The following is a 20,508-nucleotide window of genomic DNA, read 5'->3' on the forward strand; positions in this document are numbered from 1 at the left end:
GACACCTCTGAGAATAACAAGACAATGGCACGCATTTCTGCAGCAACATTAACATAGTAAAATACCCCAAGATACTCCACCGGATGTTATAAAAATATTGATCATAAGAGATATTGTGGCGGTAGTATAGAAACAACCAACCGCAGAAGCTGTTTAATACGCAAAAGTGTCTCGACACAAAATATCATGTGTCTCCAGGGATGCTGAGTTAGTCCAGCACGTCAGTGGTTTTTGGTTAAAGTGGTACAGTTTTTTGAGAAGTGTTATCAGGATCCCTTTAGCCACAAGGGCCACATCTAACTCCCTCTTAAATATAGTCAATGAACTGGCCTCAACTACCTTCTGTGGCAGAGAGTTCCAGAGATTCACCACTCTCTGTGTGAAAAATGTTTTTCTCATCTCGGTCCTAAAGGATTTCCCCTCTATCCTTAATCTGCTGTGACCCCTTGTCCTGGACTTCCCCAACGTCGGGAACAATCTTCCTGCATCTAGCCTGTCCAACCCCTTAAGAATTTTGTACGTTTCTATAAGATTCCCCCTCAATCTCCGAAATTCTAGCGAGTATAAGCCGATTTGCGCAACTGTCTGTGGCTACAGGGAGGAGAAAGGCCACGGAGGGATCTGAAAGCAACTAAAATAACATCACTGTACTGTTGCTTAACTGAAGTTGATTTAGATCAAGCAGGTACTCAGATGGAAAAGGATGCGGCAGAAGTTATGGCACAGCCAGCAGATGAGTTGTGCAAATGAAAGGGCACAAATCAGAAAGAAAGACAAAGAGGTGCAATAGCTCAGCAGATTAGGTGGCATCTCTGGAGAGGGGTAAGGGAGTAGGGAAAGCTGGAAGAGAAGCTGGAAGAGAAGGGGAGAGCACTCTTCCAGGTTTCTTCCCCCCCCCCCCCAATTAGTCTGGCAAAGGGTCTCGACCCGAAATGTCACCGATCCATGTTCTCCAGAAATGCTGCCTGATCCGCTGAGTCACTCCAAAGACTGTGTGTCTTTTTTTGGAAACCAGCACCTGCAGTTCGTTATTTCCAGACAGAAAACGGAGAGTAGTCACACACAAGTCTTGCTCGGCTCTGAACTGTATTTCAGCATGCTCTTGTAGTACATCATGCATTGTTTGATGAGCATGAACTAATTATCTCTTATAAACCCAATTATTTTTATGTTATCTACTAAAGATAACACAAGCACCACTCGCAATAAAACTCTCGGCAGTACCCCAATCAGCAACACCGCCCCATTAATAGCTGCACAATTGTTGGTACAAGTGGGTCATTGCCAAAAGTCCAGATTTCACAGAAAAGCTTGAATGAACAGTGTTCCAGTGGAAAATATTATAATTACAAGCAGATTGTTTAAAAATGAGAGCTACAAACTCCTTCCTCAAGAGGACGGAGATGATGTGAGGTGTTAAATGTAGTGAGAGTGGAGCCAGGCTATGTTAGATTTGAGTGCTGAGAGATCTGATTAACAAAGCTTTACCAGAACAAACTAATTAATGGCTTATGTATATTTCATCCTGTGGGCTATTGCAGGCTTTTCCTTTGTTGACGTTTCGCTCTAGCAGAGGAGAGATTAAGATTCTACCAATTTAAAGTCTGTTTATTCAGATTAATTTTTTAATTCATTTTTCTGGACATGTGCATTGCTACCAAGGCCATTGTTTATTGTCCACCATTAACTGCCCTTGTGAAGGTGCTGGTGAATCACTTCCTTGCATTGTTGTTCTTCAGATGAAAGCAGCCCAGCGATACTGTTGATGATAATGTTCCAGGATTATGAGATATGTCAATAAACATAGTGCTGCTTGGTGGTAAATATTGTGATTCGGGAAGCATGGTCAGAAAACCTGCAGGGTTGACTGATGTACATTCTGTAGCTGAAGATGGCCACAACAAGCTGGAGTAACTCAGGCTGCATCTTGGGAGAGAAGGCCTGGGTGACGTTTCGTGAGACCCAGATGGTTACTCCAGCTTTTTGTGTCTATCTTCGGTTTAAACCAGCATCTGCAGATCCTTCTTATACATTCCGTAGCTGTTGCATGTCACACTATTCCAGAGGGGAAGGGGATTAACACTTAAGATGAAGGATGAGGGGCAATCAAGAGGGTTTCTTCTACTTGGATGATGTGGAGCTTAGAGAAATGCCACATGAAAACAGGCTCTTCAGCCCATCGTCCATACTGTCCATAAGCCACTTGTTTAACACCAGGTCCTATATTAATCAATACCATGTTTCATAACTTTAGACTCTAGTAGTGCGTGGAAATAGGCCATCCACCATTGATGGCAATTCATTGTGGACAGTTTAGCTACCAACTTACACTTTTTTGACAAGTGGGAGAAACCCGGTGCACTGGAGGAAAGCTAAACAGGCACAGGAAGACCATACAAACTGCGTAAAGATGGTACTTGAGATCAGGATCAAACCCGTGTCTCTACCCGCTGAGCGGTTGTGTTTTGCTCAAGATTCAAGCATCTACAGTTTCTTGCATCTCTCTTGGTCTTGCTGCATGGGACTACTTTGTTTGTGGTGAAGTTATGAATTGAATTTCTGCATTGTATCTCTAAACTGAAAACAACACATGAAAATTCCATAGGAAGGTGGGATTATGGTTATTGATTACAGGGAGCATGTGCGAACAACTCAAGTGTTCGTATCCCGAACAGTGATGGCAATGGATTCACTGAAATCAAAGAAATTCAAACATAAAGAGAATTTAAATCAGAATGTCAAGAAGATTTTACATTCCCTTTTCAATTATGGCAAACCACTAGTCCTGGTCAGCAAAGTATTGCTTACTCATTGCAATTTTAAACATCACCATGGATCATTTCCTCATCTTTCATCTCATTATCCCCAGGTCAGAATAAAGGACAAATAAGGTGTACTACATTTAAATCAAGCCTAAGCAGCCCATAAACTCTAATTTCTGTTATCAGCATGGAAGTTAATGTGATAGTTGAAGCTGGTTTCACGGAACACTGCTTGTACTGAGAAAGAGTCTGTAAAAAAAAAATACTATGGAAGAAGCCGTCATTTAGATCCAAACTGCAGGAAAATTCAGTAATAGAATTAAATTCCAATTTCCAAAGGAATTATGACTAGGACGGACGGAGGCTTTAGTTCCAGCAGTGAAAAGTCATGTTGCTGCAATCCAAGTTTATTGCTTTTCAATAAATCTTACAAGAGAGAGTGTGAACGAGAAAAACACACTGCATAAAATTCGCCCTGCTGCTCTTAAACCTGCCAATGTTCTCACATGCAGTTGCCAAGGCCAAAAGTTTAGTTTTGAGGTGGACAAAATGGAAACGGGCCCTGTGGCCCACTGAGTCCATGCCAACCATTGTTTACCCATTCAGACTAATTCTATGTTATCCCAATTTCTCATCCACTCTATGGACATCAGGGACAATTTACAGAGGCCAATTAACCTACAAACCCACATGTCTTTGGTACATGGGGAGAAACTGGCACACCTGAGGGAAACCCACACAGTCAGGGAGAACGTGCAAATTCCACAGACATCACTCAAAGTCAGAATTGAAGCCAGTTCTCCGATGCTGTGAGGAGGCAGCTCTACCAGCAGTGCCAACCTTGTTATGTGGCCACACCAGTGGCTTTCAAGCACAATAAAGGGCCTGTCACACGTGGCGAATCTTTCGCTGCGTCATATCAGTGTTGCCAAAAGATTTTGAACATTTCAAAATCCAGCGGCGACAAAAAAAATGTTGCGACACTTGCAAAAACACCGCGCGCCATACGTCATCACGCCGCGTCACGGCCGCATCACGCCACAAATTTTTTGGTGACCTGATACATTAGTCAATTATGCCGGCAGTCGCTGAAAAAATCGGCAAGTGGACCAGGCCCTTGAAGCTCCTATTATGTGACTCAAGCTGTGCGAAAATCAGGTGCCAGATCTCACAGGTTACAACAATAAATTAGGAGTCCGAGTGCTGGAAGTAAAAATCCAGCAGCATCCATTTATCTTACAAATTACTCATTTCTATGAATTCTATGAATACCTATTAACATCATTCCCTATAATTTACCAAGGATTAGTTTTTCCTGTGTATTGCTATCAGGAAAATGCCCATTCAATTCAGTCATTGTATTGTCTTAAAGTGCTCCAGGCCTTTACATTGATCTTTCATGAGGGCATGTGGTGCGTATTGAGAAAATCAAAAGGAAAGAGAGGGACAAGGCATATAGAAACACTAACATTAAATTAAGCGTGACTGCAAGTAGACCAACCAAACATAAAATCTTAAATTGAGCTTCGTGCAACATTTCATTTGTAACAACTGCTCTGAATTTATTAAGTACTTAAATTGTTAGGAATTGCATCATTTAGTTCTATATACCCTACTCACTGAAATGGTTATTCCACAGTGCCTTTTCCAGTCCTCCCAAGCTCAGCAATCACTCTCCCCAACACTGTTACAGGTCTAGCCCCTTCCAATGCTCACATTTTCCAAACTCTGTTACTCAATCATTAGTACACCTAGAAACATCTCCAAACACCAACACAATACACGATTCCTCCCTTTGCTTTAGACAGTTCTTAATATCTTTCTCACTTTTACATCACACCAAACAAATCTCAAAATGTTTCTTCTGGTTCTGCCAGACTTAGTCAAGGGCGGCACAGTGGCGCAGTGGTAGAATGAATTCCTGCCTAAGAGTGCCAGAGACCCAGGTTCGATCCTGAGTATGGGTGCTGTCTGTATGGAGTTTATACCTTCTCCCTGTGACCGCATGGGTTCCCTCCGGGTACTCTGGTTTCCTCCCACATTCCAAAGACGTGCAGGTTTGTAGGTTAATTGGCTTGGGTACTGCTCTGGGGGCGGTGGGGGCGCTGCAATGGCCCCAGCCCTGTCAGCAGCGCGTTGTTTTTTTCAACTTTTTAAATTTTTTTAGTATGTTTTAAAGTATGTTTTTAATGTTTCTTTGTGTGTTTTGTGTGGGGGGTGGTGTGGGGGGGAAACCGTTTTGGCCGCCTCCTCCATGGAGAGGCGACTTTTTCCAGGTTGCCTCCACTGTGGCCTAACAGCAAGGATCGGCGCGGCCTTTCCCAGAGACGCGCCCGGGGCTTCAGCGGCGGGCGCAGCGTGGACTCTCGGCATGGAGCGGGCGAGCCTTCGCTGGGGCTCGCCGGAGGGTAGTGCTCCGTTTCGCTGGCCCGGGGCAGCCAGCAGCCTGAAGCCGCGGTCTGCACAGCTCCAGCTGGCGCGGTGTCTACAGCCTGGGATCCCTCATGGGAAACCCGAGGGAAGAAGAAGCCATAACTGCCGGCCCGCGGCCAACTTCTACCGCAGGCGCGGTAGCGACTTACCATCACCCGTGGAGGGGAGCTTCGACCGCCGGCCCTGAGGTCTGCGGTGCTTCTGGCTGCGGCACGGCGGGAACTTTAAACTTTAAATCTTCGCGCCGGCCTGCGGCCTACACCAACTTAAAGCCGCGGTCGCCAGTGGGGAAGAACCGACTCTGGACGTACCTTGTCCTTTTACCATCTGGATGCCCGCAGCAACGGCTGCGGAGGGTTGAGGTCCCGACCACGGGGGAAAATGGAGGAGGACTGGCCAAATTGTGTGTCTTCCACCACAGTGATGAATGCTGTGGTGGATGTTTATGTTAAATTTTTATTGTGTTTTTGTGTGTGTTCTTTATAATTGTACTGCTGCTGACATAGGTTGAACAAGTTAGGGCTTTATTCTTTGGAGCGCAGAAGGTTAAGGGGGGACTTGATAGAGGTTTTTAAAATGATGAGAGGGATAGACAGAGTTGACGTGGAAAAGCTTTTCCCACTGAGAGTAGGGAAGATTCAAACAAGGGGGCATGACTTGAGAAATAAGGGACTGAAGTTTAGGGGTAACATGAGGGGGAACTTCTTTACTCAGAGAGTGGTAGCTATGTGGAATGAGCTTCCAGTGAAGGTGGTGGAGGCAGGTTCGTTTTTATCATTTAAAAATAAATTGGATAGTTATATGGATGGGAAGGGAATGGAGGGTTATGGTCTGAGCGCAGGTATATGGGACTAGGGGAGATTATGTGTTCGGCACGGACTAGAAGGGTCGCGATGGCCTGTTTCCGTGCTGTAATTGTTATATGGTTATATGGTTATATGGTTATATTCATTTCACTTGCACTTTATGTGTAATGTGACAAATAAACCGTATTGTATTGTATTGTATTGTATTGGGTAAGTTGTCCCGAGCCTGTCGAATAGAGCTAGTGTATGGGTGATTGCTGGGCGCTATGGACTCGGTGGGTCGAAGGGCCTGTTTCTATGCTGTTGCTCCAAAACTAAAAACTAAAGTGAAAACCCAGCTAGCAAACCTTAGAATCAACCTTTCACCCAACTCTTCCCATTTCAAGCTGTTCTTATCGCCTACCTATAGCACAATCACCACCATTTCCTTTCCCCTCTTGGAGCTTAATAAAATAGATTCAGCAAACTCTTAATAGCATAGCAATCTAACACACTGATTTATGATTTTGATCCAAGCATCAACTTAATTACAGAAGCGAAGGTGGATGTATCCATCATTTCAATGGTTAATGCAGCGTGATTTTTGTAATCACTGTGAGGTGCCTTGATAATATACTGTACGCCTTGCAGCATGTTCAATTAAATAAAAACGGTGTTGACCTCTGCTGTTAAATTTACTCCTTGAACCGACTTCATCCTTCTGAGCCTTTACACAGTGATGCAAATTTGTTGCAACATGTTTAAGCAGTCAGAAATAACTGATTCCAAACCCCAGTATCTGAAGATAGACACAGAAGGTGGAGTAACTCAGCAGGTCAGACAGCATCTCTGGAGAAAAGGAATGGGAGACCCTTCTACTTCTATCTGAATGTTGGCGAGTGTTATATCATGGCCACACTTGCACAAATCAGCTGATAAATTACTATTTCTATGTTATTTTTGTTCAACCTTTCTTTAGAGGACTGTTTTAAACACAAAGAGGATTCATGGGCCAATTAACAATAATTAGTCTTGATTTGAGCAGCAAAGCCATTTTAAAACCTACCGAAGGGGAACATTTTGCAGTAGCATAATTTTCTTGTTGCTAATTCATGAGGCTGGTCCCAATTAGTTCACATCTATATATTTTTTTAATTTTTCAAAGTTTAGGTCATGAAATTTCAAGTGATATCTTTTGAATTGCAGTTAGTAAATAATGATGAAATGAACTATAACTCATTAGATATTATATTGATGATTCACACATGACAGTTACATAGTTACGAAACAGTCTGTTGGTATATTAATGATTTATACATAACTGCTATGAAATGTAGTTTCTCTTTAATTTAATGATTATACGTGACTGTCATGAAACACAATTAATTGTCTCTTCAAAATCTACATCTATGATAATTTACACCGATATCTTTCCCGGCAAGGTGAGGTGTTAAATACATCATTTATTTGGTTGTTTTTTTAGTATGGTACATTGTTCATCATGTATGTGAATCACCTGAAATTCTTGATCAAGGATCACTTTTCTGATCAAGAAAATTCCATCACAATTTTAAAAACATGCACAAATTAAGTATTTAATATAATAACACTTGGAACCAAGGGAACAGTTCCTTGAGCCTGCTCTACCATTCATGACACGAGAGATTATGCTTCTTCTATGAGCAATAGCAATATGCATGCCATCTCCACTTACCAAATTAAACTCTATCAATATCAGATTTTAAATCATTAACTATTGATCTGGCAATAACTGTATTTATAAAGAATCCCAATTTTTCTTCAAGCTGATGGACTTTCTAGCTGCTTGCATTTACCACTGGCATCCTTCACAACAGCCTAATCAGGTATTGACTCCATATGCTTGGTTAGTTGGTCAAATGTCCTATCTAAGAAGGAAACCATACGACACCGGAGTAGAATTAGGCCATTTGATACCGAGTCTACTCTGCCATTCGATCATGGCTGATCCATTTTTCTCTCTCAACTCCATTTTCCTACCTTCTCCTCATAAGCTCTGATGCCATTACTAATCAAGAACTTATCAATCTCCACTTTAAAACAAGGTGATGCATGAAGAACTAAGCCGAGCCACAACCTTGTGTTAAGTCTCATCCTCTCGGTTATATTCAGTTGAAGATACAAATGAAGCCCTGCTGGATATCAAAACGGTGTAGGTGGAACGCCTGGGTAGATATTTCCAGAGTTGCCACAGAACCCAGGACTGTGACACATAGCACATCAATTGCAACAATTTTCACCAGCATCTTACTGACGGAGTTCTGGAGGAGTGACAGGAGTCCAGGGCCCTGCCCAAATCCAGAAGGAGTGAGGTGGCTCAAATGGTACTAGATAAAAATATTGATTAGTTCTTGTTGCAAACTCATGGTGCAGATCCTCCTGGAAAGGGGCAGACCAATACTTGATCCTAGAATCTCAGAAAAGCAAGCCAGCTTCATAGATGGCAGTAACTACCTTGAATAGTTGCTGGCACCGGCAGATTATACAGAAGCTCAAAATCAATGCAAGAGAAAAGCTTGTTGGAGATAGATCAATCATTCCTCTGCAAGGTTGAAGATGAACCTGAAGCTATCTTGGCCCATGACTCTCAAGCTCTCATAAATCCAATTACAATGTGTTAACCAGAAATCTAACATTCTACCTGGCAGATGAAACCAGCCATGTGAATGACAGATTGCCACAGAGTTCTGACCTGGCATTAATCCCTATTAATCTTTATGCCAGTGACATTTCTGAGACCAGACCCGATAACACAATTTCAAGTATCCAGTTATTGCCCACTGCAAAATGACAGGGCTCTATCCAAAGATGATCTACCTCTGTTGGAGTGTGAATTGAAGAACAGCCGCTCAAAACCTTAAGCCTGACACCAAGACCACAAGCTCCACATTCCACAGCTCTGGGAGCACCATCACTTGTACCCACCTGTCACTCACCAGGCTTTATGCTGCCACTTTCCAGCTTTCTCCCACCCCACTACAATCAGTCTGAAGAAAGGGTGCCGGCCCGATCCGAAACATCACCGATGCATGCTCACTAGAGATGCTACCTGACCCTCCGAGTAATACCAGCACTTGGTGAGATTTGTGACGTTTTTTCTCCTGGCAATGCTCACACTTTCTGGGCACTGACGCAAGTGTCGGTCTGGTAGGCAGTGTAATAGCGTGTTCTGATCTGTGTGAAAGTTCAGATGCATAACCCACTGACGTAAAAATCAATGCTACAGTAAGAATACTCAGCAACATGTCTCTCATACAACCCCCGTGGCTAGTAAATCTCTCCAAGATCCTACACTCACACAACAGGACAGATGCAGCCGTCTTCACAATAAGATCAGGAAACCCTGGCTGACCCACAACCACTATTTTAATCAGAGCTGTGCATATTATTTGCTTAATGACGGTTGACAAGCCTGACTGGAATCAAGTGGAAATACTTTTGTTGGTCCAAATGTACATCAGTGATCAGGAGCCTGAAGCTGTGTGGCCTAGAAAATTGCAATTAACCTCTCATCTTGCAAATCCAGACAGGAATTGCCTGGGTTCAGGCTGTCATTCAGAAGTTATGTTCTGCTCTCAACTGAGATGAAGCAACATGGTATTGTTCCGTCCTTCAAATAAAAAGCTGAAAATGTCACTCTGCAGAGAACATGAAATGCAATTTGCTCATCACATAGCCAAACATTGCTTTCTACACACTTACACAACACCAGTACTATATATCAAATAAGTTCTAAAGATGTTGAAGAGATTATATTGGCCTTTCATTTAATGAACACACAGAATCACCATAAAAACAAAGCTGCCATTGATAACTTCCCCGTTGCAAAGTTGAAAGTCCACGTTGATTAACCACAACTGCTTACATGAGATGTAATCATGGTTTCTTACCTTCAGAGTATCTTTGAGAGGTGTTAGAGTCATAGAGTCAGGCAGCATGGAAGAGGTCCTTCGGCCCAACTTGTCTATGCCAAATTGAGCTACCCACTTGCCTGTGTTTGTCCTATATCTCTTTAACCCATACCTTTCCCTGTCTCAGTCCAAATATCTTTCAGATGTCGTCACTGTATCTGCCTCTAGTCCAAAAATACCAATCCACCATCACTCTCTGCTTCCTACTGGGAAACCATTTCTACATCCAATTAGTAAGCTCTCCCTGGATCAAACTTTCCAGACTAACCAACTCAATCGTATAATGGAACATAATTTTAGTAGTTCCTTCAAATTTGAAGAAAGAGAGCAAGCGGAAATACTCAGGTCAAGCAGCAGAGATGCAGATGAAGAAAACTGAGTTAACGTAACAGATAACGAACAGATAGTTGATGCAGGTTCATCACCTGCATTGACTGCATTTCATTGTCTCTGTACTGTACACTACACAATGACAATAAAGTTGAATCTGAATCTGAGGTACTATCACAACATTGAAGAAACATTCAGACAGGTACATGGATAGGATAGGTTTAGATGGATATGGGCCAAATGCAGGCAAATGCGACTAGTATAGATGGAGCACATTGGTCAGAGTGGGCAAGTTGGGCCAAAGGGCCTGCTTCCACGCTGTATGAATCTACTTCTCAATGATCATCTGCATTTTCCACCACATTTAGTATGATGCCAGCACCAGGCATAATTTCTAATCCCTTTCCTTTCCACCATTACAAAGGAACCATTCCCCTGGAACTCCTGGATCAACACTCGCCTCTCCACCAACAAACACACAGCTTCCCGTGGCCCCTTCCCAGTAGCTTTTCACTCCGCAGTGTCCACCATCTAGAAGGCTAATAGCTCCTCCCAAGTGAAGCAGCAACTCACTTGTAATTCTTCCCATTTCGACTCCTGCATTGGTACTTACGATGTTGTTTCCTTCACACTGCGGAGTGATCACCTTCACAACCAAATGTAGGTGAGGTGATTACTCCACAGAACACTTCCATTCTGGATAGAAGGAATGGGTGACGTTTCGGATCGAGACCCTTCTTCAGACTAAGAAGGGTCTCAACCTAAAACATCACCTATTCCTTCTTTCCAGAGATGTTGCCTGTCCCGTTGGAATTACTCCAGCTTTTTGTGTCTATCTTCGGTTTAAACTGGTATCTACAGTTCCTTCCTGCACTGCCTGTCAATTTACTTTGTTCACACAAAGCCCAACACAGGTTTGTCGAACAGCAAAATAGAAAGGAGACGTTTTGGGTCTGCAGGCTTTTTCAGACTGAAGAAAGGTCCCAACCCAAAAAGTCAATTTCCTCCACAGATGCTGCTAGGCTTGCTGAGTTCCTCCTGCACTTTCTTTTTAGCTCTAGATTCCAGCTTTTTCTGTCTCTATTTTTGGAACAGCATTTCATCTTCCAAATCTGCAGGTTAAGGCTTTCAAAACTCTACATTAAATTTAGCGATCTTAGAAAACCTTCCATTCTTTAGCAACCATTGTATATTGCATCTAACTGTTCCATCTGATATTTTCCAAAATTTGAAGACAAATATGGGATGTACGTTAACCCAAGTTCTTCTTACAAGTTCATCCTATAAATAATTTGTCTTCATTAATAAAAAGGGAAAATAAGTAATCTTGAACGATAATTTGTTATTGGTGGTACATAAATTTTCAAATGTCAAACACAAACAATATTAGAAAATGTCACTAGCAACTAAATGATGTAATTAACATACAAATATTTCCTGCATTCATTACATTCCCTTGTCTGACAGTATTTTTTCACCAAATAGCTGGAGATTAAGCTTCATGGGTTGCATTACAGATTTTTAACATTAATTTGTAATCTTTATAAATTAGGTACACACACTCTGAAAATTAGGGTCATCAATTTGTTAGCACTTGACTTGCCAGATATGCAACCAGCCCATTCATATTACCCAACTAATCAAAAACATATTGTCAGTTCAAATCCAGTGCAGTACACTTTATATGGATTCAGAAATGAGAGGATTAAAACAAACCTGTGATATTCCAGATTTTGTCATTTGAGAACAATGCAGTCTAAAATGTCTGCCTCCCAGTATATTCCTCTTTATTAGGCGAATGCCATTTTGGCACATGTATTAACACAGCCTTGCTCTCGAGGCTTAATGGTATGAAATCCGTTTGGGACTAATAACAATTTAATTCCATAAGCCTCTGAAACTTGATCCCATCACTGACTCCAGGAGGAAGAGGAGACCGAAGATAGGGGAGAATCTCCTGTGGGACATCCAGTGTGTCTTGACTGATAAAGAGCGGCAGCATCTCTACTCAATGACAGGAAAGGCAGTTGGCAAAGAGATTAGCAACAGCAACAAAACAAAATAAAAAAGGCAAAATTAAAGGCTTTCAAGAGCACCTCTATAAATGAATTAGTTCCACTGTTTTTTTTTTGCATTGCCAATGCCAATGTTAAACCACAATATTGCACAATTAAACTGTGATTGTCTGCATATTTCTTTTCTATTTGGCTAACACTGGGGATGATTTCTGATCTGTCCATTTGTATCAATGATATGATCTCTCAGAATTTGGTCCCTGTATGGTTAACCATGCTGGCTAACCCAATTTGATTTGTAGTATAAATCCATACAGTGGAATGGATGATACATGCTTTCAAATCACCCTTTAATCACGCTTTCTCACCATTATTCAGTGTCCAAAATAACACTTGAAAATCCACATGTAGACGACACACTTTGAGTGGCAATGATGCTAGAGGGATTGTCCCAGCGGCCTAGTCTTCCTCAAACCTGTGACAGCTAGCACTTTAAAGAATACTTTAATCGGTATTGGGAGTTGTGAATTCTTTAGCGAAACCCTTCTTTTCTCAGTCTGTAAAATAGGTTGTTTTGTTGCTGCTGCTATTCTGAAAATTATCATTAGCACCAGTGGAAAGATGAAGAAGGGCACTTTCAAATTATCTAATAGTAGAAATATAGTTTTCATCATTTATGGCTTTGCACTATTGCATTTTTGGTATTTACAGTGGCTGTACGGCTTAATTACAGAATTTTTCATGCGTCAGAGCTGAGTATATCAACCATAAATTGACCAAATGCTTGACATAAGAGTTGCCAGAACTTCGAGGCTTGGAGACTTACGTTCAGGGCAGGGGGGGAATGCACAGCAAAATTGTTGCATGCAATACTGTGCACATGCCCCATTAGCACAGGAGGAAGTTGGACAGGTACAGTGATGCCAAACAACATCAATGTATACAATGTGTTTAGGAAGGAACTGCAGATGCTGGAAAATCGAAGGTGCACAAAAAAGCTGGAGAAACTCAGCGGGTGCAGCAGCATCTATGGAGCGAAGGAAATAGGCAACGTTTCGGGCCAAAACCCTACTTGGTTTCGGCCTGAAACGTTGCCTATTTCCTTCACTCCATAGATGCTGCTGCACCCGCTGAGTTTCTCCAGCATTTTGGTGTACCTTCAAAGTATACAAGTTCTGCAAACATTATGGGTCTTAACAAGAGGCAGCCTGTTTTGACATTACACTTGAATCATACCAGCATTGTTGATGGAAAGTGCATCTTCTTCCAGCTTGGTATTTTTATTTTTGTTTAGAAATTGTTCTCCTGCTTCAACCTCTCCCTTCTTATTATCATTGGCTATTGTGGCGTCGGGGATGATTCCGGGTTCGGCAGTGACCGCACCGACACTCGCAGTAGGGTGCATTCATGTGATATGTTTTGTTTGCAGTATCCAGAAAGTCCAGGACTGCATGGGGGTGATGCCCCTTGTTGTCAGAGCGATTGTGCAGTTCACTCTTGCCTCGACTCTTGCCTCAAGAGGAAGTGTTGGCAGTCTCAAGATTATCCTGGCGACTCAGTTTGGGCTTGAAGAGGTGTTGCCAGCGGTCTCTGTGCGTGGGCACAGTCTCGCGTTGTCTGTGGGCAGGAAGAGCCACTGGCATCTCAGGCTTGTTTTGGTCATTCAGTCTTAGTCTCTGTTAAGGCACTGGCCGTTAAGTCTCGGACTTCTTCCCGGCAGCCCGATCTTGCCTCCACAGTGGCAATGATGCTAGAGGGATTGTCCCAGCAGCCTAGTCTTCCTCAAACCTGCGACAGCTAGCACTTTAAAGAATACTTTAATCGGTATTGGGAGTTGTGAATTCTTTAGCGATACTCCTGTATTATAAATGCATAATCTGCAGAATGTGTAGGAATAAATGAGATTCATGTAGGATTGATGTAAATATGTGCCAGATAGTTGCTGTTGTCTCAGTGGGCTCAAGGGCCGATGATTCCAAAAGTTTATAATTCTATGAGAAATTGGAACAACCAGTCGACGCCTCAAGCCTGCTTTAGCTTAATTAAGTTTTGTTTAGAGATACAGCACAGAAACAGACCCTTCGGCCCACTGAGACCGCACCAAACAATGATCCCCGCGCATTAACACTATCCTACACACACTAAGAACAATTGACACTTATACCAAGTTAATTAACCTACAATTGTGTACGTCTTCGGAGTGTGGGAGGAAACCGAAGATCTCTGAGAAGACCCACGAGATCAGGGAGAGAACGTACAAACTCTGGACAAACAGCACCCACAATCGGGGTCAAACGCGGGTTTCTGGCGCTGCACGCACTGCAAGGCAGAAACTCTACCGCTGCGCCACCTTGCTATTAAGTAAAATCATGGTTTATCTGATGTTTGATCTCAACCACTTTGTTGGCTGTTCTATGTAAATCTTTATTCTTCCTTACTTCCAAAATCTATCCCAGTCTCAGAGATATTCAATGATACAGCCACCACAGTTCCTGGGATGCAGAATTCCACAGATATTTAGTCTTCAGTGGCCAAACCTTTTCCAGAGGCAAAGGTCTCTAGCTCCAAAACTACTCACAGCCTCGCCCCTCGACAACTCCACATTGTCATCTTCTTCAGTCTTGTATATTTCAATGAGTATACTTCTTAATCTTCTGAACTCCAGAAAAAAACCATTATGATCAATTATCATTGAATATACCTCAGGAGTCTAAATGACGCAATATGATGGTCAAAATGAAAATGGTGCAAAATATTTTTCTAACAAAAGATTCATGATGTATACATTTTTACGTGAAATATTTTGAGGTAAATTTACCTAGAATTCTGTATGTTCTGTTTATATTTGTTTATATTGTTCCATCTCCGTCCATCTCTTTCTCTCTCTCTTTCTCTCTCCCCCTTACTCTCTCTCCCTTTCTTTCTCCCTTTCGCTCTCCCCCTTTCTCTCCCAAGAGCAGGGTTGACGAGATGCAGGTGAGCCAATCTAATCCCCACTAAATGGGAACAGCTGTTGCCACTTGGGCTGTGACCTGAGCTCAGTCCAGAGCATTGTCCAGGGTGCTGCTTGTTTTCCAGCAAGAAGGCACTGTCCATGGTGCTGGTCCAGTTCCTCCTGGCCTGCTTGCCACTGACGGAGATCGGAGTGGCACACTAATGGAGTTGACGTCATACAGGGGGATCGAAACTGAACACAATACTCCAACGCCTTGTACAAATGTAACATAACATCTCAACTTCGATACTCAATACTGTGGCCGATGAAGGAGAATGTTTAGTTTAGTTTAGAGATACAGCACAGAAATAGTCCCTTCGGCCCACCGAGTCCACGCCGACCGGCGATCCCCGTACACTAACACTATCCTACACACTAGAGATAATTTATAATGATACCAAGCCAATTGTCCTACAAATTTGTATGTCATTGGAGTGTGGGAGGAAACCGGAAATACCGGACAAAACACATGCAGGTCACGGGGAGAACGTACAAGCTCCATACAGACAAGCACCTGTAGTCAGGATCGAACCTGGGTCTCTGGCGCCGTAAGGCAGCAACTCTACCACTGTGCCCCTTGTGCCGAAAGCCTTCTTGATCACCCTATTTGCCTGTGACACCACTTTCAAGGAACTATGTACCTGCAGTTCCAGATCCATTAGCTCTAAAACACTTCCCAGGTCACTGCCATTCAGTGCAAAGGTCACTTGGTTTGATTTCTCAAAATGAAACACGTCACATTTATCTGCATTCAACTTATCTGCATTAACCAGTAGTGCACAGTAGTTGTTCTGTGCACAAGGATCTTAGACGATGGATATATGGTCATTGGTGCTGTTTTGGTGATGATAACTGAGGACAAGGACATTGAGAAATCTCCCGTGTTTTGATGTATGACCTTTCATATTTCTCTAAGGTACACAGGCAGCACTCCCTGAATAGTACGTAAAATGTCACTTAATATTAAACGATCCTGTCATTGAAATGCGACTTAAACATATAACCTTTATACTCAAAAGCATTAGTCCAACCACAGAGCCAAGGTCTACCACAAAACATTGTTCTGATGTTTCAGCAGAGGTAGATATAAACTTCATTGAGATTGCCACTAACTTGGCGTAACAGTGTTCATTCTGCTTATCAAAAAGCTTTCACTTTTGTGAAGTCTTTTCACTGAGTTTAAATATACAAAAGTTTATCTATCATACGTAAATAGCAAACATTTCCATAACAAGGTAATGTTTCATTTCGCAAACGTTTTAGGTTCTTCGGATAAAAGGGGGTAGAAAGGGAGTTGTTGCCTTACAGCACCAGAGACCCGGGTTCGATCCTGTTTACGGGTGCTGCTGTATGGGGATTGTACGTTCTCCTTATGACCACGTGGGTTTTCGCCGGGTGCCCTGGTTTCCTTCTACATTTCAAACAAGTGCAGGTTTGTAGGTTGATTGGCTTCTGTAAATTGCCCCTAGCCAATCTCATCAACCCATTCCCCTATTTTCCAGTAATTTAGTTTAGTTTAGTTGAGAGATACAGTGCGGAAATAGGCCATTTGGCCCATGGGTCTGCGCCGACCAGCGATCCCCGTACACTAACACTATCCTACACACTAGGGACAATTTACAAATTTTACCGAAGCCAACCAACCTACAAACCTGTCTGTCTTTGGTGTGTGGGTGGCACCCGGAGTAAACCCACATGGTTACAGCGAGAATGTACAAACTGCGTAGAGGCAGGTTAAGTCAGGATCGATCCCTGGTCTCTGGCACTGTAAGGCAACAACTCTACTGCTGTGCCACTGTGCCGCCCCCTAACCCATGCCTTTCACATGCCCATCAACTCCATGCCAATTCTCTTGCCACCCAGCTACACTAGGAGCAGCTTGCCATTACTAATTATTCCACCAATCAGCACAAGTATAGGATGAGAGAGGAAACAGCAGCAGCAAATGGGAACTACCTGGTCACTGGGAGAGGGTGCCAACTTCAAATAGACAACACACGACAACGGGATTGAACCTAGGACCCTGCAGCCTTGAGGCAACCGCACTAAATACTGTGTCATTACACCCCATTTGTGACTCTAATTCAATCAACGTCATTACAATATTGAATATAGCCTGCCTACATTTCGGTCCTTTGTCAAGTAGACAGAAAACAACTATCCTGGATACATTCAAGACATTCCTTGTTTATCTGACTATGTTAGTTTGGCTGTGGCGATCTATATACAAAATCAAAATCCTCCATTAAAACCACACGAGTTTTTCGACATATCATTCCAGTCTTGGCAACTACACATTAGGACTGTTACCAAGACACCTTTAGACAAATCCCACTATGACCTTAAAATCTGTCCGCATTCTTACCTTGCCTGCTTTTTTTTCATTTTTATTTATCTGCTCTTATCATTAAAGTTTGTTCTTCCTCTTCCATCATTGTTGTTTGCTTTCACGTAGATCTTAGAACTTGCATTGTTTAATCCTCTGTCCAACCTTCCATCCATGTCTCCGTAATGACTAGCATGTTACTGCGTGTTGATTGTCTCGCATTCACCAAGCACACAGCACCTTCCAGCGTATGGAAACCAGTGATTAAATCACTATGAATTTGACAACTTTACCGTCAGCATTTTACACGTCACAACACAGAGGGTTGATTTCTCCCCTTACATTTTTAACTATGCTACAATTATCTGATCAAGAAATAAAAGTGAGCAGCTTAGAGAACCTTGCAGCTGAAAATTGAAACTTTTGAGGCCACATAAAATTGAGGCAATCTCCCAGTCTGTGGCTATTTATAGCTATTTTCTAACAAATGTATACTAGGCAAGTTCTTGGATTTCATCAGCATCGACCATAGTATTTTATGTTACCTGCCAGTGAATTAGGTAATTATGGGAATTGGCATGGTAATAACAAAATAGACTCAGTCCCCATAAATGAATAAATTATTCAAATTAGATCATAAAACAATAACAATCTTCCAGTGAAAACCCACAGTTTTGGCACTAGGTGTCTGAAACTGTCATTATATCCCACGTCTGACATGTCATACGCTGCACAAAACGTTGTGGCAACAAATCTTTCTCCACACAAGAGGCAAAATAATTACAAAAGGATTTGTTGAAAGAAACTTTCAGTGCAAATCATTTGGATTTCACTGTTTGGCAGATAAAATATCGCAGGAGAAATGATAGCCAAAAAAAAAAAAATCCTGATAGATCTTACATCAAAATTCGGGATAAAATGGATAAAACGCATCCATTCCTAATTGCTTCTAAATATTGACCAGCTTTTTTTTTTTATGTATTAGACTTCAAGGGGGAAAAAACAGGCTTCCTACGCAAGGTTGCCATTAGCTATCTTCAGTTGAGCAGCAACATTCCTTCAATCAAAGGGTCAGCAGAGGGGCTGTTTGGTGACGTTGGCAGAGTGTTATCATCCAATTGCAATTCCGAAGATAATGATGCATTCCATGCCTGCAAGCAACAAGATCTGGACTGATAAAATGCAAATCCCAGGGGAAAGCGAGTGCTGCTGGAGATTCCTGCATGCTCATTTAATCATTCAATGACATTATCTTCACTTGTTCCCCTGGTCATCATCCAGGGGACAATCACTGATCAAATGGTTCAACTGTAACAAACATGCAACTGTCCCTATGTCAGGTAATGTATATAAATGACAAGACCAAAATTGGTCACAGACGGTACACAAGACTGTTTCCCTCTCAGGCCCCAGGGTTCAATTAATGAACGGCTCCAAGGAGCTACAAAGGCACACATTCAAGACCATGTCCTACAACCTGACGGATCTCCTGCTAATTCTGCACCATTAGAGCCCGACAGGATTTGGGCTTTGAGACTCTTGTTGACGACCACCTTACACTCCAAATCTCTTTTCACAACCAACGTGTATCTCTCAACTTCTTAGGACACAAAGTGCTGGACTTGGCTCACCTCAAAGCCTGCCTCCCCCCCACACTGGACCCCCATCAGTTTGCCTACCGGACCAACAGGTCTACAGAGGACGCCATATCGGCGGCCCTACACTCTGCCCTGACCCACCTGGACTACAACAACTCCTACATCAGGCTGCTGTTCATTGATTTCAGCTCTGCCTTTAACACCGTCATCCCAGCCAGCTTGATCACCAAACTCAGTGGACTTGGCATCTCCACCTCCCTCTGCAACTGGACATTGGACTTCCTCACTAACAGACCACAGTCTGTTAGGGTCAATAACCTCACCTCCTCCACTATAACACTGAACACCGGAGTGCCACAGGGCTGTGTGCTCAGCCCTCTCCTCTACTCCCTCTTCACCCACGACTGCATCCCAAAGTACGGATCCAACGCCATTATTAAGTTTGCTGACGATACCACGGTAGTAGGACTGATCAGCGACAACGATGAGTCAGCCTACAGGGATGAGATCCAGCACCTGACCACCTGGTGTGCCGACAATAACCTCATCCTCAACTCCAAAAAGACGAAGGAGATTATTGTTGACTTCAGGCAGACCAGAGGAGGCAGTCATACCGCCATCCATATCAACGGGACTGAGGTGGAGCGCGTCTCCAGCTATAAATTCCTCGGAGTGCATATCTCGGAGGACTTGTCCTGGTCCCTCAACACCTCCAAGCTGATCAAAAAGGCACAGCAGCGCCTTTACTTCCTTAGGAGGCTCAAGAAAGCCCACCTGTCCCCCCAGATCCTGACCAACTTTTACCGCTGTACCATAGAGAGTATCCTGACCACCTGCTTCACGGTATGGTACAGCAGCTGCACTGCTGCGGACAGGAAAGCACTACAACGGGTGGTGAAAACCGCGCAGCACATCATCGGTGCCCCGCTCCCTGCCATGGATGCCCTCCACCGAAAACGGTGTCTGAGACGGGCTGGGAAGATCATCAAAGACCCCTCACACCCCAGCCATGGACTGTTTGCCCTCCTCCCATCAGGGAGGCGGTACAGGAGCCTCAGGTCACGTACCAGCAGGATGAGGAAAAGCTTCTATAACAACACAATCACACTGCTGAACTCGGAGTCCCGACGATAGATCTCTCTGGTCCCTCCGTCCCCCTTTGTTTAATCATTCTGTATTTCCTGATTATTCTGTATCTTCTCTCTTTCTATTTTTTTCTTGTTTTTTTTTCTCTTTATGTACAACTACTACGGACTGACGCAAAACTGCATTTCGTTGCACTGATACTTGTATTTGTGCGATGACATTAAAGTT

At 43.0% G+C, this 20,508-nt stretch overlaps 2 protein-coding genes across 8 annotated transcripts in view; one reads left to right on the plus strand and one right to left on the minus strand.

Annotated features, from left to right (window-relative positions):
• The window catches only part of chl1b (cell adhesion molecule L1-like b), a 610,347-nt gene that overhangs the window by 497,303 nt on the left and 92,536 nt on the right, over nucleotides 1–20,508 (minus strand). The gene's annotated exons all lie outside the window — the stretch shown is intronic.
• Nucleotides 3,468–20,508, plus strand: part of trnt1 (tRNA nucleotidyl transferase, CCA-adding, 1) — a 210,413-nt gene continuing 193,372 nt past the window's right edge. The window contains exon 1 of the mRNA XM_055647717.1: nucleotides 3,468–3,471. The gene's annotated coding sequence lies outside the window, so the exon portion shown is untranslated. The remainder of the gene's footprint in view (nucleotides 3,472–20,508) is intronic.

This window comes from Leucoraja erinacea, chromosome 16 (genome assembly GCF_028641065.1).
Source record: "Leucoraja erinacea ecotype New England chromosome 16, Leri_hhj_1, whole genome shotgun sequence".
Taxonomy (NCBI): Eukaryota; Metazoa; Chordata; class Chondrichthyes; order Rajiformes; family Rajidae; genus Leucoraja; species Leucoraja erinaceus.